The sequence below is a fragment of the Arvicanthis niloticus genome, chromosome 9 (genome assembly GCF_011762505.2).
Source record: "Arvicanthis niloticus isolate mArvNil1 chromosome 9, mArvNil1.pat.X, whole genome shotgun sequence".
In the NCBI taxonomy this organism is placed as follows: domain Eukaryota; kingdom Metazoa; phylum Chordata; class Mammalia; order Rodentia; family Muridae; genus Arvicanthis; species Arvicanthis niloticus.
Window position 1 is genome coordinate 34,197,222 of NC_047666.1, and position 17,294 is coordinate 34,214,515.

Genomic DNA, 17,294 nt, shown 5'->3' on the forward strand with positions numbered 1-17,294 from the left:
CCTAAGGCTCAGACTCAGGTTTTTCAGGCTTGGTAGCACTATGTTTGTCTGCTGTACACCTCCTGGCCCACGCTCTAAACAAGGAAGCTCATTTCCTTGTCTGTTTTTGAGGTAAGGTATAGTCCAGGATTGCCTTAAACTAGCCATGGAACTGAGAACGGCCTTGAGCTTTTAAAAAAACAAATACAATTTTAAGTTATTCATTGAGGACTTCATACACGTACACGATGTATTTTAATCATATCCACCCACTACTTCCCCTTCTGACTCTCTCCAGACATATTTCCTCAAAATGTCCCTCTCCTACCTTCATCTTTTAAAAAAAGTTATAACCCGGTGAATCCAGTTAGTGCTTCCCATATGTCCATGGTGTGAGGTTATCCACGGGAGCATAAGCAACCCACCAATGGCCACATCCCAAAGAAAAATGACTGTTCCTCCTCCAGCAGCCATTGAATGCCTCGTGGGAGCCTCTTCATCCATGCTGGAATTCTAGTTTGTCTGATCTTGTAATCATGGCTGCTGTAAGTTCCATGAGGCAACGGTCACACCATGTCCAGAGGACAGCACCCCACAGCCCTCCTATTTGTCCTCCAGTGCTTACAGGTTTTTTCTGTTCTTTCCACAATTTCTTTCCACAATGTTCCCTGAGCCTTGGGATACGGGGTTGATATAAATGTCCCATTTAGGGCGGAACAGCACAGTAACTTATTTTTAGTGCTTTGACCAGTTATGGACCTTGGTGTTAACTGCAGGCCACTGCAAAAACCAGCCTTCCTGACACAGGTGAAGAACAACACAAACCTATAGGCATAAACATAGATGTCTGGAGGACATTTTGACAACATGACTTAAGACGCCCTGAGACTTTAAATCCATTTGCCTCCATACCCTATGTGCTGGGATTACAAGTGTGTGTCAGCATGCCAGTTTTCTCATTTCTGTAGAAAAAAAACCAGCCCATGTTGTCTTTGACCATAACGCTAGACCAAAGCTGAGGAAAACCATTGGATACCATCATCAGTGTCAGGTAAGAATCACGGGGTGACATATCATTATTGACTGGCACTTCCGTGTTGGGGAACAATTACGGAAGAGGCATTCCTTTGTCATAGATCATTGTGACAGGACAATGGGCCTGATGCATAGCAAATGCACAAAGCATAGGGCTTTAGGACAATGCCCACACCTCACAGAAAGAAGGTCTTTGTCAGAGATGTTGACAATCAGCCAAACAACATCCCATCATGATTATTTTTATTGAAAACGGAACCAAAAATCCAAGTATGGAAGACAATTGAGTCCCTCAGTGGGAAGTATAAGTAGGTGTGTCTCAGCTCATTCACAGAGCAGGTTGAGGGACTAAACGGTATCTTTTGAGTAGATGTCAGCACAATACAGGCCACCGACAAAAGCGTACAAATGACAACGGCTGCAGTATTAATGAGTATTCATTAGAGATGTCCTGAAGCTGAAAACAGATGCACTATTCAGAGATTCGCAGGTCGCATCAACCTGCACTTCCTTCCTTCCTCTGCGCTTGTGAGTTACACATTACGATAAAGGTGACCCCTCAACACTTCCTGCTGCCTTCAATTCATGCCCACGAGTCACTCAACCCGTTTAAGTATGCCTGCTTTTGGCTCTTTGCCACCTTGTGGTTTAGGGTTCTCTGGGCGTCTGCATTGGTAACTGAAGTTGCAGGATACAAGATGGCTGCTGACCTTGGATCTCATCTCCTTGATTTTCTTTGTCCTCTTCATTGCCATCCTCTCTAGGCTGTCTTTGGCGAGGAGGGCCCCTGCGGAATCGTGGTCTGTAACCCCATACATATTCTGTCTCACTGATCTACCTTGCTCTCCTGTACTCTGGTTGTCAGCACTCTCCATCACTTCTCCTTGCACAGGGGAGTTGGAATACTGTGGTCAGCGCATAGCGTCTCCACATGTAGTAAGGTGGGAGTCTTCGCCTGCGATAGGGCTGGCGTTGTTGAGCCTGGCCTTCAGAAGCACTTTCCGATCCCTCGTTCTTTTCCCCACTCTCACTATTCTGATATTTTTTCTGGTAATTGCATGGAGGACTCCTACGCCAAAGAAAGTTTCTGTAATGGTTATGGTCTGCTGAGTATTTACTGCCTTAAACTGGAACTCCACCAGGGCTTGTAACATTTGCCGCCTCCATACCCTTTTCTCCTTCAACAACATCAAACTCCACAGTCTCTCCATCTCCTACACTGCGAAGGTACTTCCTGGGGTTATTCTTCTTTATGGCAGTCTGGGTGTACAAATACGTTTTCCTTGGTGTCATTCCTGTTGATGAAACCATATCCGTTCCTTACATTGAACCATTTTACTGTTCCTAAAACCTTCATTGCGATGACCTTCTTGTCCCTTGCCACCGATGTGAGGCTTCCCCGGGCTGCCACTACCCGTGCCTCTGCCCCTGGAGCCGGGCTTGGTGTCTGCGGCACTGAGGGTGGCGGGCGGCCGGGGCAGCGGGCGGCTGCTGGGTCTCCGCCTTGCTGCTCATGGTTGCTGTAATAGTGACTGTGGCCCGGTGGGTCTACTCTCCCACTACTGATTGAACTCATATCATGTATTTTCTGTCTTCTATAATTTATATGTAATATATAATTCTATAATATATAGAATACACACATATTTTATAATTTCTGTTTCTGTAGAGAACTCTGACTAATTCACATCCCCCAAGGGATGAGGGTGAGGCAAAACCTTCCTATAGTCCATGTGAGGATGTTGTTAGTGTTGAGGCCTGCAACTCCACCAGCCCCCAGCTATAGCCATTTTGTCCCATGCCTGCCAGCTATTGTTGCTCTGATATGCCTGCTTGTCATTGACACACACAAAAAAACTTGATTCACAGCAAGATCGTGCCAATCACATATCCTGTTATATTCTGTATGTTCTGAGGTTTGTTAGTCTTATGAAATTCCACAAAGCTTTATGTAGTACCCATCAAATGAAAGGTCAATATGAACTGATATGTCTAAAATGGCTTGGGTCAGAGCTGACCACTGGGCAACACTTCCTGCTCCCAAGTATGAGCTCATGGTAGGTTTTGCAGTTTTAGCCTTTATATACTGACAGAGAAGGATGTTCGTCACTGTCTTCAGTCCTGAATTCTGATCTAAGGTCCTGATCAATCAGTATTAGGGTATATATTCAATAGACTATCCCTGTCTGACTGAGATTGGTGTTTGTGGGTGACTCTTGGACCCCAACAGTTAGTGTGTATAGAAACTGTCCACTGTAGCTTTCTCCCTCAGGATATTTATGGCCTGAAGAATGCCCCCTACAAAAACAGCTCCTACTTAAATTAGTTAAACCTGTCTCCTTGATTCAGTTGTAACCAATACCCTGCCTTCTTGAGGTCAGCTATATGCAATAACCCTGGCTCCCTGTTCAACTGTATATAATAAATGCTCTGAGCTTCTGGGGTACAGTGTTTTCTCCATCAGAGAACCCACTCCATCTGCTCCCAGCTTTTCTGGGTATATTTGTGCTTGTCTTTTTGTCATTCCCTCTACACCAGAGTCAGGTCCATCCCTGTAGTCATGCTGGACGTGGCAGCAGACAGACAGGGTAGAAGAGGCTCTAGGCAGCTTAATATGCTTGTCAGTCAAACATTTAAGATGGTTGACTTTCCGTCTCTTCTCCATCTCCCAAGACAAAGACTGGGTGGATTTTTTTTTTTTTTTTTTAATACCAAGGGAGGTTAACTCTTCAGTGGGATTTTCAAATATCCCAGTGAGAGAGGTGGTTTTAGGGCAGGAACCAATCAACTTTCCTCTTCATCAGGATTATCCATCTCTCAATGATAGCCCAGACTAACCAGTTCTGAGGGAGGAAGGGAACTCTTTGTATTCCCAAATATGTGCATTTTGGATCTGGCAGAAAAATATGAACCCAACTCTACATCTCCTATACTGGAGAGTCTGTCTCTTTGTGTGCCTTGTTCTCTCTCTCTCTCTCTCTCTCTCTCTCTCTCTCTCTCCTCTCTCTCTCTCTTTCTGTCTCTTCCTGTGTGTGTGTATGTATGATATGTACTTCTTCAATAAAATATGACTGAGTGCTGAAACCTTCCTTTTCTGCGTTTTTAACTGATGTTGATGTGGAGAAAGTGAGAAGGCCAGACAGACTTCAAATTGGCAGGAGACCAAGCCTAAATCTCTGTTTCCAAGAACTGGGCAAGTCTAGGCAAGGCCAGGCCTCAGAAGCCGCCCAGATACCTGGCCTGAGGCAAGGGCAATGGGTCAACAGCGGTTTCCAGACTTCCTCAATTGTAGGAGGAAGAGTGGTGGCCACCTCCAGGTAAACTTGGTGGTTTAGAGGGGGGATGTGAGGTTGGGCATCGAGTAGTCAAGGGTACAAGCAGCATCTGGTGCTCAGGGTGGTTGATGGATTACTTCATTGTCCTCGTTTTGTGGCTGCTTTTGAACCTCCTTTTCTGAGGACTCCTTTTTGCCTGTTGCTGCAAGGACTGTGCTCATGGTTCAATCTGTTCTCCTCACACTGCTGCTGTCATGCTCCCTTTGGTTGCTTCTTCGATGAGTTGGCCCCGTGAGCGTGAGCGTGAGCGTGAGCGTGAGCGTGCAGACTTGACTTTTGTCTTCTTTGCCTTTTTTTGTCTGTTTGTCCTGGTGACAGTCATACTTTCACTTTTGGTCTTGGTGAGAGGGGTGAGTATGCAGTGACCATCTTTTCTTCTTCTTTGTCTTTGCTAGCCCTGGCAACTGACCTACTTTCACTTTTGGTTCAAGGGGGAGCGTGTAGATGTCTTTTCTGTCTTCTTTGTCTTTGTCCGCTCGTTTTCACTTTTGGCTTGGATTCATCCCAATACCTGACATAGCTACTGCTTTCCCAGGCAGTGGTAGCAGGGATTGGCTTCTGAATGCCTTTTCCATCCTGGGGACACCATGTAGGCACAGGGCCTTTGAGCTACACCCGAGGGAGGTCCCCTGCCTAGTGCGTTATTTTCCTCGCCTCTGTATATTTGTCATATCGGTTAGTTGTTTTCTTTGTGCTTGTCATCAGTGGTTCCCTGCCCTCTACCATCAAGGAACCCCAGACTAGGATGTTGAAAACCCATCTTGGTTACTCATGGTCTTAAGGTTAAGACTCATGACCTGGACCAAGTTTTGGGAGAGGAGGCTGCTATATTGGCCCCCTGGATATCGCTGGAGAACATGTGGGACCTGACCCTCTGGATCCATGTTCTTTTCCTTGCCCACAGCAGAGTATGGTCTGAGATTATCCCTATCCCTCCCTTGTTCTTGTCCCAATCCTCCTGGCAGTCATAGCCAGTCTTAAGAATTCTTCCCTAAAGGAAGTGGTGGCTGCCCTTAACAAACACTGCCAGGATCAGGCTAATATTCACCTTTCCATTAATGACCCCATCCCACTTTCTCTGGGCAAACAGTTATTTTAGTGATGAGGATGAAGGTACCTCTGCTCCAACCCTCTGGCCATCAGGCTCCAAGCCGTCCTCTAGCCCTGCTGACCCAGCTCCCTCCCTCACTAGCCATTCTGCTCCTGTCCCATCGGAGGTACCACAGCTTACCCTTGACGTGATTTAGGGGGACTTTGATTTCCAGTGGTCACTCCTTCAGTGGTTGCTCCTTCAATGCCCATCCCTTGTGTTAGACTGCCTCTCCCCTGGGGGCCTCATTCTCCTAAGGTATATTGTGAGGCTTTTCCTGTCAATCTTGGCCCTGATATGGCAACTAGGCCCCTGGATTCCCACTTCTCTGGAAGACTTGGCACTAATCAGAAAAGCTGCCAATGATTCTGGCCCAGATTCTCCTTATTTTGAACAAGTACTGAAGCAATGGCCATGCACCTCCAGACCTATTATGATTGGTATAATCTCCTTAAGACAGTGCTCTACCCTGCTGTGTTTCTTAATTGGAGATCTGAATATCATGACTTGGCTGAGAACCAGGCTAGGATTAATTTGGAATATAAACTTAACATTACTTTTGATATGCTTACTGACCACAAGACATACCTTGGTCATGGAGCATGTACAGAGGACACGCTCTCCCCCTGAAGGGCCCCTGGTCACACCTATTGGGGCTGTGGCAAACCTGGTCACCTCAGATGGGACTGCACCTCAGCTAGGCCCAAGAACAATGTCCTTGTAACCAAGGTTTTCATTGGGCTAAGGATTTTTGGTTTCAAAAGCAGGAAGACAATTTAAACTCCAACAGGGGCATCCCTCAGCCCTGCTAGTAAGAGGAGCCCTGCTCAGCCAAGAGTCTTTTGGACCTTGCCTGTGTTTCCTCACTCCCCGATGATGACTGTACATTTAGATGATATACCCGTTAAAGGGTTGGTTGACACAGGGGCAGATGTCAGTATAATAACAAAAAATGAATCTTTGAGGTTCTCCCATCGAGATTCCAGTCTGGTTCCTCCATTATGGGAGTTGGAGGCCAACCAGGCCAAAAAATGACTTTCTGACCTGTTTGTTGGCAGGATTTTGGAGGGCAATCAGGGATCTTATATACCTGTTGTGGCTGATGTTCCCTGCAACCTCTGGGGATGAGATGTTCTGGAAGACATAGGTACCGTCCTTATTACGCACCTTTATTGATGACATGCAACATGACCAATTAGATGCACAAGCCACAAAGTCGAGGATCTCCCCCAATTCTAATGGCCACTCCCCACCCAGTACCAATTGACATCAAGGTACCTGACCCTATACCATTGGCCTGGCTGTCTGAAGCCCATATCTGGGTGGACCAGTGGCCCATTTTGGAACCTAAGCTTTCTGCTTTCAAGGAAACTGGTCTTGGAGCAATTAGCTTTGGTCATTTGGAACCCTCGGCCAGCAGACCCCATTTTTGTCATTAAAAAGAAGTCAGGGAAATATAGGCTTCTACAGTATCTGAGAGCCATTTAATGAACATATGGGAAAAAATGGGGACCACTCAAGTGAGACTGCCTCATCTTACTGCTATCCCACCCAAGTACCATGTGGTGATCCTAGATATTAAGGATTGCTTTTTTCAGATGTCTTTGGCTCCCCAGGAAGGATACCATTTTGCCTATGGGAACCTAATACAAATAACAGCTAAAAGATTATCAGTGGACAGTCCTGTCTCAGGGAATGAAAAACAGCCTGACCATTTGTTACCTATATGTGGCTGAAGCTATACAAGAAGTCCCCAGGGAAGTCTTTGTAATCCATTAGATAGATGATATTATGCTTGCACAACCTAGCATGTCCAATCCTGAAAGGGTGTCCTCTCAACTGTTGCTTAACTTAGGAAAACTCAACTTGAAGGTTGCTCCTGAAAAGATTCAGGGAATTCCCCCATACACCTTCCTGGGCTTTTCTGTGTCTGACAAGATTAAGCACATGGCCTTCTCCATCATAGCACAAGCCTCCTATTCCCTCATGGAACTACAACAATTGTGTGGAACTGTTAACTGGCTTAAACCTTTCCTGTCTATTCCAGACCAGGAGATGAGGCACCTCTTTTCTCTTTTGGAGGGGCCTAGTGGCCCTTCCACCAGGGTTAAACTAACATCTGAGATTAACAACCTACTACAGAAAGTTACGGTGCTCATTTTTGTATCTACTCTGGAAAGGCACGATCCAGGAAACCGCTTCTGGCCATAATTCTGTGGTCCCTTGAAGGCATCTTAGGAATGTTTATGGCAGAATTGGCCCCTCATGTGGTTGTACCAGACCTATTCTGATTTACTTAAAGTTACCTCAAAGTTTGGCATTGCCTTCTGCCTTGCCCTTAGGCAAGAAGCTTAGAAAGGAGAACTTATAACAGGGAACCAGACAAAATAATTCTACCATTCTCCTTACAATATTCTCAATCATTATGGACGTATTCCATCAGCTTTCAAGAAATGGTGGTGGGGTTCACAGGCTCATTGGATAATCACATGTCACCAGACAAGCATCTTACTGCTTTGTCCCAGCCACCAATTACAGTTAAACCCTATAGCATACCTAGCTCTTGCCCTATTCCCAAGACAACTGACCTTTTCTGATGCTAATAAAGCCAGATATGGGGTTCTTATCCAAAGATGGAGAGGAGGGGAGGGGAGGACACAACTCACATTCTCCCTAATACTGGCTCAGTGCAACCAGGTGAATTATTTGGACTCCTGAAAATGTTTGAGTGTCCAAAAGGAGCCAGTTAATGTTTTCTCAGATAGCCAATACAATGTAGTACAAGCTGTCCATACCCTGTCCTTCTCCTATATTAAAGAGCAAACAGACCCATACATGTCTGCATGTGATCTATCCAGAAGGCTCTAGAGAATTGGGCACGTCCATGGTTCATCTGACACATATGAGCACATTCTAAATTGCCTGGCATATTAGCAGAAGGAAATGAAAGAACTGATGCCCTGATTACGGCTGTAGATGTGGAATTACTAGAACAAGTCAGAATGTTACACCAGTAAGTTTACCTTTTTTCTCAGAATTTACATAAGCTCTTCTGAATTGCCTATTTCACAATGTAAACATCTTGTAAGGTCCTGTGCAACATGTGCACCTCTTGTACCATTGGGGCTCCTTAGCAGATCATGAATTACTCCTAGAGGTCTGCTTCCCAGTGCAATCTGGCAAATGGATGTCACCCATTTCCCAGGCTTTGGTAATCTTAGGTATGTACATGTTGTGATGGATACTTGCTCAGCCTTTGTATATGCAGTGGCCATGGCAGGTGAAAAGGCCTCTCATGCTATTAAGGTCATGAAATCAGCAATGCTGGTAATGGGAGTGCCTTGGACACTCAAGACTGACAGTGACCGTGCCTACTCATCTCAGCAATTCAGAGCCTTCCTATCCTATGGAGGATCAGTCACTCCTTTGTGATACCCTATAATCCTCAAGGTCAAGCAATCACAGAAAGAGCCAATTGCTCCTTAAAGGGAGCACTTGCTCAGGTCACCTACCCAGAACCCAAGAGATTCACACCTAGCCTTGGTGGAGGTCTTGTTCCATGTGAACTTTCCCTCCTTAATGAGAAAGGGCTGAGCCCCACTCAAGTACTGGACATTTTTTGCCGAGGGACACTCCCCCTCACATTAGTTAGATGGAGGAACCCAATAACCTCTCAATGGCAACTGTCTGCTCTGCTTCTGACCAGGGGGCAAGGTTATGCTTGTGTTTTTCCCCAGGACACAACTGTGTCAATATGGGTGGCCCTCAAGAAATGTTCACCCAGCTACTGACCAGGGGGTGATGAAGGAGCCAGAAGACAACCAGGGTATGAAGACGTAATGTACCTACTGTGCTTATTAATTTTTCTTCAGCCTGGGAGGACCAATGAGCTCTGGGTTTTGGTGTTCCTGTCCCTATTCTTTTGCCTGTGGCAGTTAACTCCCCAGCCTACCCTGTTCTTTTCTCTTCCAATGTGAGTTTGGGTTTGCCTTTCATGGACTTAGTCACTACTACACGACGATGACGATTAGAAGGCACCTGGCTCATGGAGAAAATTCTCTGCTTTACCATCAATGTCTCCTCTGTTGGCCTTGTATCCAGCTACAATATGACCATGGGGGACTTTCATGGCAATCTAACTTATGGCACCATGTTAGGCATGGAATTTCACATTCCCCTTACTGATTACAAATCCTCAAAAGATCCCCCAAGTATATCATGTCCATCCCTGCCTCTCTGTCCAAGGGTCCCTCAAATGCCCACTTTTGTGGGACTTCTTATCCTTTGGCAGCACTGTCAGTGTTGGACTCTAAGAGCCAAAACCAGGGGACGCGCTCCCCCAGAAACACTCACAGATGGGATTCGCTGCAATAACATGAGGTTTATTGATGATAAGTTGTTAGCCAGTATACTGGGGTTTTCCCATATGCAGACAAGAGGAACCCCAAGCCAAAGCTGGGGGCAGCTTTTATACAGAGCTCACAAGGGCAACACCAAAAGCTGACCATCTATAGATGATTCAGATTCGCACATTACTTTTACGACAATGAGTGTCTTCCATTTGCCCAGGTTTATTACATTAAGGGCTCAGTTTCCTGACCACCTCCCATCCTGGGCCCCTCTCCTGGAATGTGTCTCTGTCTTCTGGGCCTTCCCCACCCCCAGGTGGGTTCCCTGTGGTCTGAGGAATGTTAATCAGCCTCTTCCTTCCTCTTCTGAATGTTAATCCAGCAAGTGTCCTCTGACTAAGGAATGTACTCCTCCTGGAATGTGTCTGGAGCAGTGAATTCTAAGTTCAAACCAAGACCTGAATTCTAAGTTCAAACTGAGACCTGAATATCTCACATTTGGTTCCTTTACCAGCTTATACTATAAAATTCACCAGAGACCACCTGATATTGTCATCTAAACTCAGACTTGTCATGTGGAAGTTTACCTCACATGATGCTTCTAATATTACTCCCTAGATAACAGGGATCCCATTAGATTCCAATATGACCCCATTATAAGCAATTAGGATTTATGCGGCCCCTCTAATTGTCTTGATTTATGCCCTCTTACTCTCCTAAAAGGTGCCATCTCTTAATGGGACATATTTTCATATAAGCCAGTCTGCAAAAATGTGGACTGAGGCAACCCCTGTGAATATGACCATTGGAAGCCAGATTGGCTGGAAAGTCACCCCTGCCTGTGTCCAACCTCCCTTTTTCTTTCTGGTCACCAATACTTTCATTGTCAGAGACAGCCTTACCTGCTTTAATGAAAAATGTCTCCTAACTGCCTACTAGATCGGCATTCAACAACAGCTATCCTGTTGAGGGAACCAGCCACTATTTGAATGCTTGTGGTAAATACCACCCACTTCCATGCCATCACTCCCATTGCCCAGACTCACTAACAATCCCTACACTGGGGAAAGAGAGATTTTGGTATTACAGCTTCCATCATTGTAGCCATCATTGCAGGCATTGCTGGAGTGACAGCAGCTGCTGTTCTCTTGACCCAGACAGCCACTGTGGTGGAGACTGTTAGTGCTGTAGTCTCTAAGTCAGCTGAGGTGCTACTGGTGCAAGAGGTACTAAATCAAGACCTTTATCAAGCCATCCAGATTTTACAACAGATTGACTGGCAAAAGAGTTGGCCCTTGTTGGGGACATGTCTCTATTGGCATGTGACCCCAGGTTTCACTCAATCTGCCTAACCCTTTACCAGGTACATAACTCCTCTGAAGCCTGAGAACAGTTGGCTCAGTATCTTAAAGATACCCGGTCAGACAAATTCCTTAACTATTCTGTGCTGTTAAGGGTGAGCATAGCCAACTTCAATGTGATGAGGGTATCTGTTCTCCCTAGATGCTGGATTCTTGGGAAAAGTGTGGGACAATATTGAGAGGCTGTTTGACCCCTCATGGATAGCCACTTATGCTATGATGGGAGGAATTGTCATACTAATAGTTATTTTGTGTCTCACACAGCATATCTCCAGGCAGTGCTCATAAATAGGGCAACCCTCCAGGTGTTGATGGCTCTCAAAAATCCCAATTGCAGCCCCCCTAAGGAAGTGATCAAAGCCTGGATGGCAGAGATTGGTGAGACCACCGTGTACGCTGTTCCTCATCTCCCCCTTGTGTGACATGCTAGTGATAGCTCTTTGAGATCTGGTAGTCAATGATGGGTAAGATCCTGGAAGATGGGACAACCTAAGACTTTCACAGTCCAGTGTACTGGGAATCCTTTCAGGTGGGGTCAACAATGTCAAGGTAATGTAAGGTAATGGCACCTTGGCTCCCACTAGGCTGTCAAAATCTTTAAAAAAAAAAAGGGGGGGGGGTGGAAATGTAGGAAGAACAGCACAGTGGCCACCTCTATATAACTGCTGGGGACTATTCATCTGCAAAAATATCTCCTGCAGGAGGACCTAATTGAAGATTGCCTGAGAAACCATGAATTGCTAGCACAGACAATGTCAGCCAATCGGGAACTGCTGTTTAGAAGAGAAGCTTTCTTGGGACCAATGGAGTGTGGGTGGAGGGTATTAAAGGAACTTGCAGCAGTGTGGCATTTTTCACCTGCTCCTGGAGTCTGTGTCATTGATTCTGCACCACCTCACCTCCAACCCCCAAAGGCAGGGAGGGTCAGGCAGTGAGTAGTCCAGGGCACAGACAGCACTCAGCTACTTCCTCAGCAACAGTTTCCAGCCCTTATGCCCTGGTAATTGGGATGTCTTAGAGATGGAGCAAGATAAAGTCACCTACTCTGGAATTCCTCTAATGTGCTTTAACTCAGATCTGCAAGTTCACTTGGTTTTCTACCTTGGTAATGGGAGATTCTAGCATGCTGGACTTCTGGAGAGTAAAATACTTTGTGTTTACATACTATGAGTCCAGGGTATCATTCTTCAGCTCTAACGCGCCCCCCCTAGAGCTTTATATCCGCGGAGAAATCACGAGACGCAGAGATCAGGTAGTTACTGTAAACGAGGCTTTTTAATCTTTATCACCCACGTGGAGAAACATGGAGAGACGCGGAAGGGTCGAGCTGAGGAAGGGGTCCCGCTTAAGTACAGTCTAGAGTGATGTATTTACTTTTGATTGGCTGTTCACTCACCACCCAATATGCCTCGGGATTGGCAGTGACTAAGGAAGCCTATCTGCCTAGCAACTGCGCAGATAACAGCAGCTTCCTACATCTCCCCCTGTTTAAATTATTAATATGAAACAAGCCTTTTGCCGATTAAATGTAGTACCAAATAAGATTCGAACTCAAACCCGATCAAGCAAACTCCATCTTGGGGGAATAAGCGATCAAGAGCTTATAGCCCGAAGAATTTTTCCTTACCCTTCCAGGTGCTATGGAGACCAGTCCTCTGGGTGTACGGGCTAAGGAAATATAAAGAGAATTGACACCCATCCCTGTGTAATGGAGTATATATAGCTCCCAGGGGTGTGAGGGCTGTCAACCTATTATTAGGTATCACAATTATTTAGGCAAGAGCTGACTGGACAAGACCTCTCATCTACCCCAGTGCAATGGGCCAAACCCCTGGTGTGTATAGACTGAGAGTGTCTCTGTCATAGGCTATTTTCTAGCCTAGATCGTCAAATTTCAGGGAGGATGCTTGCTCCAAGGCTTGCGAGTGCTTAGGCTTTAAGCTACCTTGTCACTTATTTTGTTGGGCTCTGAGCTTACAAACCAACCATCTATGAATACTAATTCACATCATAGGGCTGTATATCAAGCAGGCCTATTCCGGCTCTTTGGAAAGAAAGGAAGAAAGAAAAGGCAGAAGAAATTTATTTTTAAGAAGTAAAATCTCCACAGGAAACAGGTTCCATCCGCACTCCATCAAGGCTGGAAATCCGGATTTGCAATGGCTGTTGTGTCTGGTCCAACTTCCCATTCCACTTTCTTTTAAATAAGCAGAAAGATTATGGCTTTAAGTAAATGCATCATTCACAAATCTTAGAGGTGAAATGCCTGGATATGGGAGAGCCAATCAACTCTTTGATTGACTAAAGTCTATTTTAAGTCTCTATAATGATGTATTGAGATGGGCACAAAGGTAGGCACATGCACAACCAAGGTTAGGTCTAGTGATCCATTCTAGCCTTGTGCTAAAAGCATGTAACATTCTTATAATCCAAGATATCAGAATTATTCTGAAGGTTGGATAACATAAAGAAAAATGAAGAGTCTATATACACCAACACCGGTTGTGCAGATGTATTTCCAAAACACCTTATTAATTTTTAATGTTATTTAAATGGCTAGAGATATTAAATCTTGTAGCCGAAACATTTTGCACTTTACGAAACATATTTAACAAGACAAAGGCAGATATACCCCTTTTAAACATTTTAACAGTGGCTATAACACATAATTTAATTGTGTTGAAGCAAGATAAACTCAAGAAAATATACATATGATTTAATTTTGGACTTAAATCCCTTTGAAAACATTAAACAGAGGTTTTAAATCCTCTTATGGTAAGCTTAAGATGAGGTTTTAGTCAAATAATATCTCTTAATAACCTTTAAAAATTACTAAGAGTAAATCAAGATTAAAAGTAAATTATTTTTCTTTGCATGTATACTCACAAGCCAGAAGATGGCGTTAGATCCCCACCACAAATGGTTGTGAGACACCATGTGGCCGCTGGGAGTTTAGCCTTTATATTTTAAATTAAGTCTAGCCTTTAATGGCTGAGCTATTTCTAAAGTCAATTGACTCAAATATTGAAAGACACTGTCTTTGAATATTTTTTTGGAGTAACAAGTATTTTAAAAAATTTTAAGAGCTCGCTATATTGAAGCAATAGCTTGTAGAAAAAAAATTTTCTTTAGAGAAATCCACTAATCAAATATCACATATGAATAATATACACCAAAAGATTTAACCTCTTACCCTTTTTGTATTAAGGCAACAAAATTTGTATATATATGTAAAATATAAAACATTACCCATTTTCTGAAGCAATTATTTTTAACAAATATTGTTCCATGGGCTCTTAAACATTATGAATAAATTTATTACCTGTAAACCTTTTACCTCTACCAGAAATGTAAAGGAATGGTATAAAAATATTTTTTATGTAAATATTTATTGAAATGGTAGCTGGATAAGACATGTTATGTTGTATAAAAACTTAAATTTGAACTTTATTTTGGATTAATTTAATAACCCATCTTTTTGTCTCATGAGAATATCGGATAAAAGCCAATTTTATTCTCTAATGATTGTAACACATATTAAAGGAATCTAAGGCATCTTATTTTTAAACAACTTTGAATATAAGCTACCTTGTTAGGATCTGGTCTTTAGACTCAGAACGAAAAACTGTTTTCTGGCCGCAGCCTGCGTGTCTTAATTCAAATGTAAATGTACTTAACCTCCCTCTGCCTGCCTGCCTGCCTGCGCAGTCCCGAACTGAACCATTTTGCTTTTATTTAAACCTTAAATTTGAACTAAAAGCCTCTGGAATAGTTTAAGATTTGACCGAATCCCACAGCGATATACTCAGCCACAATGGCAGAAGAGTCAGAGCCGAAATCTTGTAATCCAGCTTCCTCCAACGGCTCCTGCTCCTGCAGCCGTGTCTGCACCACGGGGGGGGGGGGGGGGGGGGGGGGGGGGGGGGGGGGGGGGGGGGGGGGGGGGGGGGGGGGGGGGGGGGGGGGGGGGGGGGGGGCAGCGACCGTGCTCGAGCTGCCATGTGCCACGGGCCCAAATTTAAATTGTTTTCACCTGTGAAATAAACACAAACAACTTCCCACCCTGGGCCACAGCAGGCCCTCAGCCAATCTTGTATCCTCTTGTTCTTATGAGGGACAATGGCTGTACGGCACCCAGCCATGACATCCTCAAAGATCATCTCCATCACTGGCATTGCTTGCTCTGAGCCCGCAGGACACTCTCTGTGTGCCCGCAGCTGGAAGGCAGCTTCCCAGGGCAGACTGTCTCCCTCCTCTGTCTGCCTTTTGCGGCAAGCTCCCTTGCTCTGCCGGGCTGCAAGCCGCCACACGTAGCAGGGCGCAGACGCCTCTGCAACCGGTCTGACCCAGGCCCTGTTTGCAGCGTGTCTGTTCCCACAGCCCGAACCCGAGAAGCACGGCAGGGGACCCTCGAGCCCGAGCGAGCCCCTGGCTCCGGCTGAGGTCAGTGGGGCTGGGGTGAGTGACTTAAGATCTTTCTTAGTCTTATCTCAGAACGTCTATACTTTGCACAAGCGGCTACTTCTTCCTCGGAGCTGCCCAGTTCTATGGAGTCAGGCTCCTTAATGAAGTACAGGGGGGTCCTTTTTGACCTCCGTTCTCTCTCCACCATCCGGTGGAGGGTCCTCAAGCTTGATGGACTCTGCAGTACCCTTGTTCCTTTTGAGTACTCTATCCCTCCAGGCTCCTTGGCCTGATGCTGCCGCTCACACTAACACCTCTGGTTCTGATAGCCTGGAACGGACCTCTCTTGAAACCTCTTGACTTGCCCTAATAGCTGAAAGCAACGCAAACAGGAGGCTAGCTATTGCGGTGGCAATGGGTGAATATCCACCCGCAACGAAGGTTCTATCCCAAGCATACCTTCCAGAGGTGACCCCGCACATCTACAGTCTTTTAACCGTCCTCGAAGCTCAGGGTTCTTCCGCTAATGCGTAGAGAAACCGCGCGTGGGTTTCGCTCACGTGGAGAATCCTCGCGCCTGGATTCCTCGCCTGGAATTTACCCGGTTTCGGCACCAGATCTAACGCGCCCCCCCTAGAGCTTTGCATCCGAGGAGAATCACGAGAAGCAGAGATCAGTAGTTACTGTAAACGAGGCTTTTTAATCTTTATCACCCCGTGGAGAAACGTGGAGAGACGCGGAAGGGTCGAGCTGAGGAAGGGGTCCCGCTTAAGTACAGTCTAGAGTGATGTATTTACTTTTGATTGGCTGTTCGCTCACCACCCAATATGCCTCGGGATTGGCAGTGACTAAGGAAGCCTATCTGCCTAGCAACTGCGCAGATAACAGCAGCTTCCTACATTTAGCGAATCATGAACCCTTACAAAAGAGTCTATTCCTGCAAACTTAATAAACTCCCCATGATGGCTTCTAGAGTAACGGGACTGTCAGAGTGGCACTTGCTTTGGGTCATGTACTTAGTGCTTGCTGAATTCAGAGAGCTCTGGCTTTTCTTACAAATGATGTACTTACATGTCCTTTACTTGTAAAGTTTTCTGATGAGTTTGTCAACTGCCTTCTTTCATATGATAATCTCAATACCTCCTCCTTTGCATTATTCTCCTGTCACACCCTTTTGCAGAAGCCACTGCACAAGAAGATGAGATTGCACTAGTCAGCAGAGAGTAGAGAGTGAGAGGAGGAAGTCCCTCACTGAACTCTGTGAAGATCTGATGCGTACTATACAGGTAAGTGGGTGTGAAAGAAGACTCCTCCTCCACTGAGCCCACAGGACCAGCTGACAGATGACCTCAGGCTTCTGACAAACTCCCAGCCAGCAGAATCTAGAGAGACCTCATCTAGATCTAGCTCTATTGAAGCTGTGCTATACTAAATGTGGGCTGTCTGAAACTGCTAAGTAGTATGAACTAACATGCAGAAATTTATAGAAATCAAGCAAGCTTTTTCCTTCCTTCCTTTCTCTTTAATTGTTTGTTTATGATACAAAAGCTTCGTGGAAATTGCTGAGTGGGTATGGTGTGTGTGTGTGTGTTTGTGTATTTTTTGGCACTAAGCAAGCCACATAGTTCTATCACAGAAATGTAAAACTAAATAATACCACAAACACTACACACTCATCATCTGATTCATCATTTTCAGTTTCCTCAGTGCATTTCTCTGCTTTCCTCCCTTAGATGTCTCA

At 45.2% G+C, this 17,294-nt stretch overlaps 1 pseudogene; it reads right to left on the bottom strand.

The window, feature by feature from the left end:
* Positions 1 to 1,610: 1,610 nt before the first annotated feature.
* Positions 1,611 to 2,529, bottom strand: LOC117715710 (Y-box-binding protein 1 pseudogene; annotated as a pseudogene).
* Positions 2,530 to 17,294: the final 14,765 nt, after the last annotated feature.